This window comes from Sorghum bicolor, chromosome 9 (assembly GCF_000003195.3).
Source record: "Sorghum bicolor cultivar BTx623 chromosome 9, Sorghum_bicolor_NCBIv3, whole genome shotgun sequence".
Classification (NCBI taxonomy): Eukaryota; Viridiplantae; Streptophyta; class Magnoliopsida; order Poales; family Poaceae; genus Sorghum; species Sorghum bicolor.
This window is the reverse complement of record NC_012878.2, coordinates 3,441,952-3,454,916: the sequence shown is the minus strand read 5'-3', so window position 1 is coordinate 3,454,916 and position 12,965 is coordinate 3,441,952. Positions and strand designations below refer to the sequence as shown.

The following is a 12,965-nucleotide window of genomic DNA, read 5'->3' as shown; positions in this document are numbered from 1 at the left end:
AGAGAGTAGAGAGGAAGAGAAGAGTGGAAGAGTGGTCGGTAGTCTCTGAGTAAGATAGTGAGGTTCACCTAGTAAGTAGTGATCCCGCTGTCCAAAGCGAAAGTAAAAATTGTTTAGGGGGAGGTGCTGCCAAAAATAAAAACTTGTCTTGAACGACTAACCCTTGGACTACTGACATTTCAGACAGCTGACCACTAACACTTTCTCTCACATTTTCCACTAGTTGTGTGTGTGTCAAGTTTTGTCTACAGGATGTTCAAGAAGGTGAAGAACGCAGGGAAGGTCCTCAATAACATTAGTACGAGGAGCTCGTCCCGACACTCCTCGCACCGGTCACAGATGAGCATTGACCCAACACCCCCGAAAGCTCCGTCATCTTCATCTGATCCACAAGTCAAGGTCCTCCTCAAGATAGGAGACCTTGGACTAAAGACCCGCAGGGAAAAGGAAGTTTACCAGCAGCTAAAGAACAAAGATTTCATTCACACCCCCACTCTTGATCCTATCTTGCTACAAGAAACAGGTATGGATACTGAATTTGATTTGATTTTCCATATGGTGGGGTGGAGAAATTTTTGGAACATAACTGAGCTGGGTTCCCGTCTTCTCACCCTTGAATTTCTTTGCACTTTACAATATTATGAGGGGGGAATTGCTTTTCGGATGTTCAAACAGGATATTATGTTGTCTTGGAGAGAACTGAGCGACCATCTCGGTTCCTCTTCAAGATGCATCTTGAACATTGATTCCGACTTACCTAATTTTGGGAGACACCAAATCTGGAGAGAGATATCTAGAGATGAGTTTTATAGCCAAGCCTGAACCAGCAACATGGAACACTCCACTCTTAGGATGTTCCACAAATGGCTCGGGTATAATCTTTTCCATCGTGATGATATTAGAAAAGTAAGAATAGGAGATTTACAACTTCTATATGCTGCCATAAATAAAGTACCCACTTCACCTGTTACACTTTTGGTTTCTCATTGGCTTAGTATACCTAGTCTTCAGGGACCTGTCGGTTGTACTTCACTTATCACTCGTCTAGCCTCTAGTCTTCATTTACTAGAAAACTCATCATTAGAATTCATAGATAAGTTACGGATTTATCATGGCTACGACACATTTAGGCAAGCTCAGATGTTGAAAAAAGAGAGGAACATAATGTATATGTTATATGATAATAAAGGCAAGATTCGGTTACCTAACCCGAACTTTGGCCTCTATGTTGTTCAAAGTTACTTGATTGAGATTGCAGTGACACCGGTAAACCAGAGAGCTCCACAACGAGTGACATCTGAAAGGATGACCACCCATCGAGAACGCACCTGGTATGGAGCTGATCCCGGGTCGGAAGAAGCAGCGCACCCACATTATTGCGACTACAGCCCCTGAGTCCTTCGGGACCCATGGGTTCGACATGCTCAACCACAAGAGCCAACACAGGAGACATGACCGGAGAGTCAAGATCACCAGTGGACAAACCCACCTTTCCATACGGGCAGTTACTCCACTGATCCATATGGAGCTTCAGGATCCATACCTCCGCCCCAATTCGATGCAGGACGATACTCCGACGCCTCTTATGCTTTCACGAACGACTACTACCAAGAGGCCGGCGCTTTCTTCACCCGTACCGACAACACCCTCCTCGACATCCAGAATACGCAAGCGGAACATGGAGGACTCCTAGAACAGCAACAAAAATGGAACCAGGACCACGCCACTGCAGTACAAGAACTGAGACAAGACACCACGACAATAAACGACAACATCACCACCATGATGCGTTTCTGGAACATTGGGTAAGACCGACAACCACATCCAGCTTGGGGGAGTTCCTCCCCGTTTTATCAAGTAAGTTTTTATTTGCACTTCTTATTTATTCTTTTTTATTTTAGTATTTTATTTTAAAGAGAAAAACTTAAAAAACCCAATAAATATTTTCTTGCTTTAAATTACTACATTTTATAAACTTGAAAACAAAATAAAAAGAGTGTGTAGAGAAGTGTGCGTTATTTATCTGCCAAGTGTTAATCTCTAGAAAAAAATAAAAAGACCAAAAAGATGGATGATGGAAATGATGAACAGTTGCTCTGTTTGCTTACTTTCAAATACCTTGCTTTTATATTTGAGTTCTTCTAGGAATTACTAAAACTGAAATTACTATCTATGGGAAGCATAAAACTAAAGTCTAGGTAAGAGAAAGGCATGATATAAAGTCTGAGCTACTGTTTATCTTGTTCCTACTACACTAAGTTCTGGAGATTTATTTTGAAAACTTATAAATCACATGATGAGTTCCTAACATTACAAACTTCCTACCACAACCATACTTGTTATAACATCTTTTCCTACTTATTCACATTGAGTTTGATCGAGCTATGTATACCCTTAGGAGCTTTTCATGTGGTTGAATTAAGATATTCACTTGCACATATCCACTACACCATTCACCACCATGCATTAAAAATTGCTAAAAATATTATTATCACTCACTGTCCCAAGTATTGTTATTCTCCCTCTCTAAAAAGATTCAATGCAGAAGAGGCATGGGTTATGCAAAAATATGCGAGGAAATAAAAAGGGGCAAGTGCCAGGAACCTCGAAAAAGAAAGAAAAAGAGTGAGATGATAGGTAAAAATGGACAAGTGTCCAGATTAGAATTAGGGGTACAAAAATGCCCACTTGAGAGGTAAAAATGGACGAGTGTCCGACAGTAGAATTAGGGGTATCTACTACCCACCTGAAAAAAAGAGATAGCCCATGTTCTCCCAAAACAAAGATCAAAGAAGAGGAGAGATAGCAATATGAGGAGCAAGGAGAAGTAAGTTTTATTATCACTTATACATTTTTACCATCACTATCATTTACTCCACCACACATGCACATTTAATTATATGCTGAGTTCCTTTGGATCCATGGCTCGATTAGACAACATATGTATGAGTTGTTTTTCACTCCTATGAGCTCCACTTAAATATTCCATTAGCTATAGGTAAGTGACATTTTGGTAAGGATCCATAAATACCACATATAGAGAGACTTGAGAGAATTATTGCTAGAAACTCTGAGTTTTATTTTAAAAACTTATGAAAAACTCTGGAATAAAGGTGAAGTATAGACAGGAGGAATAGTGCTTGACTTAATTATTTTGTCCTTCGATTACTTAAGACTTAAGTACAGGTACTAAGCTCCATGACACTTCACTCTAATCTGGAAGAATTTTTATGTGAAAGCATGAGCACGGGCTCGGGGCCAGGGCGGGCGCCCAAGGGGGGAGGGCGGGCGCCCTGCCCCCGAGCCTGTCCGGTCTCCCGTTCGTTCCCATGGCTTCTGGACTCTTCTAGATTAAGGAAAATTGCGCGGCACGTAATTATCTCGTTGTAAACATGACATGTGGGCCTTCTCTCCATATTTTCTGATAACCCCCTGCAGAAATAGATAAACACCAAAGCTCGTGGAATTCTGTCAGATAAAACCCTAATTCTAGATGTTTGGTGCATATTGATTCTTTTCCATGTTTAGTTGATGGTTAATTTTAGTACTTAAGGACCGTCAACAAACTCCTCCAAGCTTACCCTTTGCTCGTCCCTGAGCAAACAGCTAAACTCAGATGGATCAGGAGTTGCTTCGATGTGTTCTTTCCTGATAGGCACACATGCTTTCACATAAAAATTCTTCCAGATTAGAGTGAAGTGTCATGGAGCTTAGTACCTGCACTTAAGTCTTAAGTAATCGAAGGACAAAATAATTAAGTCAAGCACTATTCCTCCTGTCTATACTTCACCTTTGTTTTAGAGTTTTTCATAAGTTTTCAAAATAAAACTTAGAGTTCCTAGCAATAATTCTCTCAAGTCTCTCTATTTGTGGTATTTGTGGATCCTTACCAAAATGTCACTTACCTATATCTAATGGAATATTTAAGTGGAGCTCAAAGGAGTGAAAAACAGCTCATACATATGTTGTCTAATCGAGCCATGGATCCAAAGGAACTCAGCATATAATTAAATGTGCATGTGTGGTGGAGTAAATGATAGTGATGGTAAAAATGTATAAGTGATAATAAAACTTACTTCTCATTGCTCCTCATATTGCTATCTCTCCTCTTCTTTGATCTTTGGTTTGGGAGAACATGGGCTATCTCTTTTTTTCAGGTGGGTAGTAGATACCCCTAATTCTACTGTCGGACACTCGTCCATTTTTACCTCTCAAGTGGGCATTTTTGTACCCCTAATTCTACTCTGGACACTTGTCCATTTTTATCTCTCGTCCCACTCTTTTTCTTTTTTTGAGGTTCCGGGCACTTGCCCTTTATTATTTCCACCGCATATTTTTGCATAACCCATGCCTCTTCTACATTGAATCTTTTTAGAGAGGAAGAATGACAATACTTGGGACAGTGAGTGATAATAATATTTTTAGCAATTTTTAATGCATGGTGGTGAATGGTGTAGTGGATATGTGCAAGTGAATATCTTAATTCAACCACATGAAAAGCTCCTAAGGGTCTACACAGCTCGATCAAACTCAATGTGAATAAGTAGGAAAAGATGTTATAACAAGTATGGCTGTGGTAGGAAGTTTGTAATGCTAGGAACTCATCATGTGATTTGTAAGTTTTCAAAATAAATCTCTAGAACTTAGTGTAGTAGGAACAAGATAAACAGTAGCTTAGACTTTATATCATGCCTTTCTCTTACCTAGACTTTAGTTTTATGCTTCCCATAGATAGTAATTTCAGTTTTAGTAATTCGGAAGAACTCTAATATAAAAGCTAGGTAATTGAAAGTAAGTGAAAGTAAGCAAACAGAGCAACTGTTCATCATTTCCATCATGCATCTTTTTGGTCTTTTTATTTTTTTCTAGAGATTAACACTTGGCAGATAAATAAAGCACACTTATCTACACAATCTTTTTATTTTGTTTTCATGTTTATAAAATGTAGTAATTTAAAGCAAGAAAATATTTATTGGGTTTTCTAAGTTTTTCTCTTTAAAATAAAATACTAAAATAAAAAAGAATAAATAAGAAGAGCAAATAAAAACTTACTTGATAAAACGGGGAGGAACTCCCCCAAGCTGGATGTGGTTGTCGGTCTTACCCAATATTCCAGAATCGCATCATGGTGGTGATGTTGTCGTTCATTGTCGTGGTGTCTTGTCTCAGTTCTTGTACTGCAGTGGCGTGGTCCTGGTTCCATTTTTGTTGCTGTTCCAAGAGTCGTCCATGTTCCGCTTGCGTATTCTAGATGTCGAGGAGGGTGTTGTCGGTACGGGTGAAGAAAGCGCCGACCTCTTGGTAGTAGTCATTCGTGAAAGCATAAGAGGCGTCAGAGTATCGTCCTGCATCGAATTGGGGTGGAGGTCTGGATCCTGAAGCTCCATATGGATCAGTGGAGTACCTGCCCGTATGGAAAGGCGGGTTTGTCCACTGGTGATCTTGACGCTCCGGCCATGTCTCCTGTGTTGGCTCTTGTGGTTGAGCATGTCGAACCCCTGGGTCCCGAAGGACTCGAGGGTTGTAGTCGCAATAATGCAGGTGCGCTGCTTCTTCCGGCCCGGGATCAGCTCCATACCAGGTGCGTTCTCGATGGGTGGTCATCCTTTCAGATGCCACTCGTTGTGGAGATCTCTGGTTTACCGGTGTCACTGCAATCTCAATCAAGTAACTTTGAACAACATAGAGGCCAAGGTTCGGGTTAGGTAACCGAATCTTGCCTTTATTATCGTATAACATATACATTATGTTCCCCTATTTTTTCAACATCCGAGCGTGCCTAAATGTGTCGTAGCCATGATAAATCTGTAACTCATCTATGAATTCTAATGATGAGTTTTCTAGTAAATGAAGACTAGAGGCTAGACGAGTGATAAGTGAAGTACAACCGACAGGTCCCTGAAGACTAGGTATACTAAGCCAATGAGAAACCAAAAGTGTAACAGGTGAAGTGGGTACTTTATTTATCGCAGCATATAGAAGTTGTAAATCTTCTATTCTTACTTTTCTAATATCATCACGATGGAAAAGATTGTACCCGAGCCATTTGTGGAACATCCTAAGAGTGGGGTGTTCCATGTCGCTGGTTCGGGCTTGGCTATAAAACTCATCTCTAGATATCTCTCTCTAGAACTGGTGTCTCTCAAAATTGGGTAAGTCGGAATCAATGTTCAAGATGCATCTTGAAGAGAAACCGAGATGGTCGCTCAGTTCTCTCCAAGACAATATAATATCCTATTTGAACATCCGAAAAGCAATTCCCCCCTCATAATATTGTAAAGTGCAAAGAAATTCAAGGGTGAGAAGACGGGAACCCAGCTTAGTTATGTTCCAAAAATTTGTCCACCCCACCATGTGGAAAATCAAATCGAATTCAGTATCCATACCTGTTTCTTGTAGCAAGATAGGATCAAGAGTGGGGGTGTGAATGAAATCTTTGTTCTTTAGCTGCTGGTAAACTTCCTTTTCCCTGCGGGTCTTTAGTCCAAGGTCTCCTATCTTGAGGAGGACCTTGACTTGTGGATCATATGAAGATGACGGAGCTTGCGGGGGTGTTGGGCCAATGCTCATCTCTGACTGGTGCGAGGAGTGTGAGGACGAGGTCCTCGTACCAATGTTCTTGAGGACCTTCCCTGCGTTCTTCACCTTCTTGAACATCCTATAGATAAAAGTTGACACACACATAACTAGTTGAAAATGTGAGAGAAAATGTTAGTGGTCAGCTGTCCGAAATGTCAGTAGTCCAGGGGTTAGTCGTTCAAGACAAGTTTTTATTTTTGGCAGCACCTCCCCCTAAACAACTTTTACTTCCTCTTGGGACAGCGGGATCACTACTTACTAGGTGAACCTCACTCTCTTACTCAGAGACTACCGACCTCTCTTCCACTCTTCTCTTCCTCTCTACTCTCTTTTTACTTCACTACAAGAGCTCCTTCTCTGGAAACTGGAACTGGTGTGGTTTTCTAGAATGCTTGTGTGAAGAAGATGGAGGCAGGAGGTGGCAATTTATAGGAGGAAGGGGGGATAGGGCGGGCGCCCTCTGTAGGTGGGCGGCCGCCCACCTTTGGTGGCCATCCTGGCTGCCTTTTCTCCACTCCCTTCTTTGCTTGGCTTTTACGCAGAATAATAGTTCAATGGTGGTGGTTGGTTGGTGGAAAAGTGTTGGTGAGTGGAGTTATGTTGGTGGATCAAATAATGTGATGGGATGTATGTGAGGTGTGGTGTATGACATGTGGGACCCAAGGAGTGTGGGTCATGTTTCTAGAAGGTTGCTATAATTAAATATAATGTAGGAAAATCTATGAGAATTGAAACTTATTTGAAATGATAATGAAAAATATTTTTGTGCCTCCACAATAATTAATAAATATGGGTTGTTACACACCATAAATACTATTTATATGGGGCTTTTCATTATTATAATGCTATGACTAATGCAAGAATTAATTATGCAAGAATTTAAACAATGTGGATAAATACCGATTTACCTCCCGGCGAGGGTTTGGGATTTTTGGGTCCCCGAAGCTGGACCTCCAAATCTTTTAATCTTCTGAATCTCCTTCCTCCGGAGATGGTGTCTCCAGTGGTTCTTCTTCATGAACTTCCTTCACTGTAGAGTCTCTCTCTGGTCTGGGTTTGAATGTGAAGTGTTCTTCTTTTCCGTTTATGTTGAACTTGATTTCTCCCTTCCCGACATCAATGTGGGCATTGGCAGTGCTCAGAAATGTTCCAAGGATGATGGATACTTTTGAGTCAGGACTCATGTAAAGTACCACGAAGTCTACTGGCACTAGGAAATCTCTTATCTTGACTGAAATGTTTTCAGCGATGCCCAACGGGTGTCGAACTGATTGATCTGCTAGTTGTAGGCACATTGATGTTGGTTCTAGGGTCATATGCTCAAGCTTCTTGTAGACTGATGCTGGCATCACACTGACACTTGCTCCGAGATCACAAAGTGCATTGTTGAAGTGTTGGTTTCCGATCGAGCAATCAATAGTGGGGCATCTTGGATCCTTCTTCTTCCTTGGTGGTTTGTTGAGGATGGTCGCACTACATTCTTCTGTCAGCTTGATAACCTCAGTGGTGGGCAGTGGTCTCTTCTTGTTAAGAATATCTCTGATGTACTTTGCATATGTGGGTACTTGTATGGCATCAAGCAGAGGTATGTTGACATATAATTTCTGAATGACCTCTACAAACTTACCAAAGTGCTCATCCGACTGCAGTCCTCTGTTTCTTCTGGAAAATAGCAAATAGTTGGTGTTGTAAAAATCTTTCCTCATCTCTCCAGTTCTTGGTGGTTGTAGCAGATCTTCTGCTTCAACTGGGCTTTCTTCTTCTATTACTGCTGGTTGCACTGGTGCTGATGTTCTTTGTTTCTCTTTTGGGTATGGGGGATCCCTGGTGGCTTTGCCTCCTCTAGTAGTTATGCTCTTTACCTGCTCAATGTTAATAGCAACAGGCAGTGCAGCAGCTAGCTTTATTAATTTATGTTGTACCCTTTTATTGAGAGTGTTTTGCTCATGAAAGGCAGTTAATAGAAAATCCATTTTATTGTGTATATCTTTTAGAGATGATTCATTTGTATCTAGCCTTTGTTTAACTTTGTCATTAGTTTTGGTTTGTTGAGCAATTATCTCTTTTAATGAAAGTTTCTTGGAAGTATTACCTGAATTCATACCTTTGCTATTGGGTTGACTCGAGGTAGGTTGATATTTGTATGCTGTCTCAATGGCCCTTTGATCTTCTTTGAACTTGGCCCTCTGGTCAATCCAATGGAGCAAATTTTCCATCTTGGTTGATAATGCATTTACTTCTTCTGATGTAGTAGAGAAAGATATGAAATAATACCATAGAAAGATTAGTGGAGTGTACTTCTTGGTTGATGAAATAATACCATAGAATGATTAGTGTAGAATTCTTGTAGAGCCTACTTCTTGGTTGATAATGCATTTACTACCATGCTGGGGATGACAACCTAGTATCCAAGTGGTGTTAGTAAGTGTCAACACGCACCTTGTGAAGAAAATAAAAGGGGATTTATACATGATAATGGGGACGCCAAGCTCTAGTTACCTAAGCCAGAGATGACATTGTATTCTGTTCAAACTTTGCACATTGAGTTTCAGGCACGACCGATGAACAGGAGAGGAGCTCAGGAAGAGACTTTTGAGAGGGCACCTGAAAGGACAGCCTCTGAGAGGTTTGCTCGTCAACACAAGCCAGTCTGGCTCGGCGCTGACCCCACTGATGAAGCACCGGCGCACACCAGCTATGATGAATGGCAAGCACGCCAGCACCACGCACTGAATCCTAGGATGTATCCCTCGTTCCATTTTGCCTACCATCCATATGGGTACTATCAGCCACCACCATTCATCCCTACAGGGGAAGGTCCCTCAGGTGAAGCACCAAGACATTCATTCAGTACCTATGGAGAAAGGACAGAAGATGACGAACAAGACTTTGAGCAAGGACAAAGATCTGATGCTTCTGGGTTCTTCTATACCCAGTAGCATTATAATGAACAAATGACATTCCAGAACTACGTCCACGCTTCTCTTGCTCACAATGAGCAGAATTGGAATGACCAACATTAGTGGAACCAAAACACCACTCGGACATTGGCCACTATTCAAGAAGGGCAAGATCAAGTCAACAACACTCTAAATGACATCTTCGTGTTCCTACAAATCCTGAAAAAAGACTAGTTTGTGGGAAGACCCCCATTATCAAGGTAAGTTTTCTTTTCCCTTTATTTCACTTTATTTCCTTTCTCTTTATTGCAATTATAAATTTAAAAAACCAAATAAATTTCAGATCTTTGAAGGATATATGCAAACCCAAGAAGGTAGGAGGCCTTGGCATTCGCGATCTTGACACATGAACAGGAAAATCGCTTGAGGTACAAATCAGTTTCTCTTAGACATCCTCAAAGCTAAATACCATCCTACAACGACCTTTTGCAAGGGAGGTAACACTCCTATCAAAATCTGCTTTCTGGTCTTCCATCATGAGCGTTAAAGATATTTTAATCAAAAATTGCTATTCAGTCTTGATGGTTAAAGCTGCAGGGCTATCTCTAGCTTCCTTTATTATTGCAAAACTTCAGCTTTGTCAGGTCAACTTCCTCACAGATAATCAGGTGCTGGTGGATTTTCTCCTCGGCAACAACCAAGAATCTCCACCTGACTAGCGAATCAAGCCATTCACACAAAATTTCTGTAACAATAAACAATGCATATCTCCTACCTTGGAGAAGATCCACGGGAGACTAAACTTAGAGGCTCACCATTTAGCTCGTCAGGCCTTTGTAATACCAAGTTCCATTAGGGATCAATTCAATTTTAGGTGTTTGAATCCTAGCCACAATCCGATTTGTCCTTTAGGTATGGCTATAAGTGAACTTTGTCTGGATGGATGTATTTCTATAGAAGCTCATTGCTGCTGAATAATAAATCTGCTTTTCATAAAAAAATAAATTCTTGATTACTAAAGCATGTGTTTTTGTGTATTTTTTAGGCTACACTAGCGAAGGAAGGGCTAGGCCTAGGCTGGGTATCGACGGGATAGGCTGATGCCGCTTTAAGATCCATGTAATTTTTTAAAAGAGCTGTATTTGAGCGGTTCCTCTTTATATATTTATTAGTGAAAAAGGAGTGGCAAGAACTCCTATATCTATTATCCTTTCCATCCATCTAGGATCGTAAATATGTACAAAATTCAATGGTTCAATTATGTATTGTTGTCTACTGTGCGGTGGACTCAACAAGTGAAAATATACTAAAAACCAAGACTAAACATTCATTACGTGAAGTACATAAGCTCAACCCAATGCAAGCTAACTAGTTAGACTATCTCCAACAATCGTCACCCAAAATACAAGATCTATTTGTTCTTTGGGTAGCGCTACAGGTAAAAAGTTTCATATCTATTTTTAGTCTTCTCCAACAATAAGACCTAAAAGACAACACTCTCTACAAATGGGTCTCGAGAAGAGAGGATACCTAAATTTGGGTTATGCCTCTCCTGATATCCAAAATAGGTCTTCTGTATGGGTACTCTATTGGAGGCTATAGGTATTGTGTTGAAGACTCATTTTAGGTTTGGGTTCCCAAAATGAACTAAATTATTACACGCCCTATGGCTTAGTGCAACTGGAAGCCCTAATATTTAATTAGCACACATAGTAAAATAAAAGTTTGCGGAAACCAAAGGACTGATACGTCGGTCAACATTTTGATATGTTTTACTTTTTTCCAAAATGTTAGTAGGCGTATATATACATTATTTGATAATATAGTCTCACAAATAAAAGAGACAAAAAAATTTTTGTGAAGCGTATCAATCCTGACTAGTCATAAATTAATTAAGAAGTACAGTTAATTAAGAAGTGTTATAGTAGATCTTTACATACTAAGAAAAAAGCAATAAGACAGAAGCAACAGCATACCACGTTCTGGAGTGACCGCGGCTCTTGCCTGTCCAGAGGCATCTTCCCTTCCCTTGTTCATCTGACCTAGGCTTCATCAACTATACAGGGCATTAAGGCTTGAGCGAGTATATGCCATGCAGGTACACTCTCCGAGTCTCGTCTCTCCTGCAAGTAAGGCAAGTTCAGAGGGGGGAAGAAGAATCGATTGTGTTTCTTATTAAAGACATAAATAAATGAGTAGTATTTACTATATGCACACTTTCGGGTAGCCAAGGAGGACGAGAAGGAGCAACAAATGGCAGTAGCCAACCTCGAGCTAGAATCGAGATAGGAATATGTGACAGGCCTCACCCTCATCGGTGGCCAACAGGTAAGCAAGCACCGGTGGTAGTGGAAGCAGAGGAAGGGAGAAGAATGGTTTGGGATGTGTGGCTTGTGAGATCGAATGGGTGGGAGGAGCACTGGCAGAGAGGGCGGAACTCATCAGAGCAAGGAAGGAGGAGGACCGACGGAGCATGGGAGGAGGAACACCGGTGGGGAGGGAGGAGCAGGGACATTGTGGGGATGTTTGCGAGGGTGGCCATGGTTAGCTTGGTTTGCTCGCTATGTTAGACCCGCTCCAAGTGTTGTAACAGTCCATGTTTGTCTTTCAGCATACAAACGGTTCGGTCAAGAGGAAATTGTGTTTGTGAACCATGTTAGGACCGAGCCAAAACACCAAATATAACTATTTTGCTCTTCACTTGCCCCTGTTGTGCGCCGCGAGGAGCCTGGCTTCATAACAACGTCCAACCCCAGTGTATCTCTAGAGCCAAGCTAAGAGAGCTGTTTTGGCTGCAGAAGGCTAGGCTACGTGCTAGGCCAAGTGCGCAAACACGCGCACTTACAGCCCAAAAGTGCAGAGCCCAGCTGAGCTACCCTCACAAACGCCCCGCATGCATGGAGGAGCAGAGCGGCAACACGCGTGCGAGGAGGAGCACTAACACACACCATGTGAGAGTCAGTAGGTGATGCGAACCTATGCGGCTTGGCCAGGGCTGACTCCAAAAAAAATGAAATGTTTTCTAGAGCTAGGCTGAGGCCTTGTTTACTTCTACTCAAACCTGAGGCCTTGTTTACTTCTACTCAAACCTAAAATTTTTTAAGATTCTCTGTCACATTGAATCTTTAGACGTATGTATGAAGTGTTAAATATAGACGAAAATAAAAACTAATTGCATAGTTTGGTCAAAATAAACGAGACGAATCTTTTGAGTCTAGTTAGTCTATGATTGAACAATAATTACTATAAACAAACGAAAAAGTTATAGTACGTGAAATTTTTCAGTTCAAGAAAACACGGCCTAAGGGGTTGTGGATGGCTTCTTGGAGCCTGGCTTCAACTAAACATGTTGAGCTTAGTTAGGGATTAACCATCCAACCAAATAGGTTTTAGGTCTTAAGGTTCCTAATGGCGCTAGAGACTCGGCTTGCATGGAGGCTCTCGAGTGGATGCTCCGCCCCGACAAGTGTGCAGCAGCTTTTGCCT

The 12,965-nt window shown here is 41.2% G+C and overlaps 1 long non-coding RNA gene across 2 annotated transcripts; it reads right to left on the bottom strand.

The window, feature by feature from the left end:
* On the bottom strand, window positions 8,731-12,423 carry LOC110430051. 2 transcript variants are annotated; one of them, XR_002447245.1, is made up of 4 exons: window positions 11,686-12,423; window positions 11,456-11,602; window positions 9,079-9,433; window positions 8,731-8,980 (listed from the first exon to the last, which is right to left on the bottom strand). It is a non-coding gene; the product is annotated as an uncharacterized LOC110430051 (long non-coding RNA). The 2 variants fall into 2 exon arrangements; XR_002447244.1 differs by having other exon boundaries at window positions 8,731-9,433; window positions 11,686-12,393.